A 1,386-nucleotide genomic window follows, 5' to 3' on the forward strand; every position below is an offset into this window, starting at 1 on the left:
GCTACCTCCAAGAACACAAACTACTTTATCATACGTTCACCCGTTTGTTCTGAACAGCCCTGATGAAGCCCTACAAAGTGGGGCGAAACGTTAGAAAATAAATAGTTGTAAACTATTCTTGTTTCTCCTTTGACCGCAACCCTGACCATCTTCCTATACATCACTTTTTACGGTCAACTATATATACATATATACTTTATCATACATTAAACTATTTTTAATTTGTTATATAAGAAGATGGTCAGGGTTGCGGTCAAAAGTTTACAACTATTTATTTTCCGACATTTCGCCCCACTTTGTAGGGCTTCATCAGGTCTGTTCAAAGCAATCGGTTAATAATGCCTCCGTTTTGTATGAATTCCTGCATAACACACCTCCGTCCGAGAGATCCATTTACTTGTGTATGGTTCGTTATGGCTTGCCATCAAATTATGCCAAACCTAATTTAGCCTGACTGACTGTTTCTGAAAAGTGGTGCCTAAACTTTGGAGTAATTATTATACACAGATATTTTTATATTCGTTTATTATCTCAACAGAGTTTCCTCCCAAACTCCAGCTCTCTAACCTGGATAGCCGACTGTTGCGGAATACCATAATTTTTTGTTTACCCTGGTTTATACAGAATGTTTCAAGGTAAAGTGACCAAACTGAAAATATGAACTGAGGACCTCAATAAAAGGAAAAAAAAATTCTCGGAAGGTATGTCCATAAACGCTTGGTTTAGGAGATATTCACACATAAAGATTTTCATTGTTATGAATTATTTTGGTTATATGAAATAAATAAAAGTAATTTATTTGTTTCAACTACTTTATTAATTAAATGTAAACATTAAGATTCAGATTATATGTTGTTCTAAGTGAACTTATGTCCACAAACGCTTAGTTTAGGAGATGAATTAGATAGAATGCTAATATGGTCTTTTACCCCTAACTGTATAAAAACTATTGGCAACATAAGGATTAATACTATTTGGAATTAGCATTGGGAACTGCCAATAAAATATATCACTTGATAAGAGGCTATCGCAGATACTCAGCATTATGCCTTCAATTTATACTAATGGTGATATGGTTTTTGTGTACGGCTTTTTCAATGCTACCCATCGTTATATGCCATGATTACCAAACAAGTCTATCTTTAGCTCCACGTTTCAACTAGGGATGGGATATCGATATTATCGAAATATCGATATTTTGTCTCCGATATCCGATATTTTGATATAGATATCCAGTAATCGATAATATCGGAATATCGATATTTTCCTTCGATAATATCGGTTACTAAAAAAAAAAAAAAAAAGGTCGGACCTTAAAAGTTGGGATAAATACAAGAAATAGTACAGAAGTATATGATATATGAAATAAATATATTTTGCTAAAGG

This window comes from Halyomorpha halys, unplaced genomic scaffold, assembly GCF_000696795.3.
Source record: "Halyomorpha halys isolate HHAL.00 unplaced genomic scaffold, Hhal_1.1 Scaffold1513.1, whole genome shotgun sequence".
Classification (NCBI taxonomy): Eukaryota; Metazoa; Arthropoda; class Insecta; order Hemiptera; family Pentatomidae; genus Halyomorpha; species Halyomorpha halys.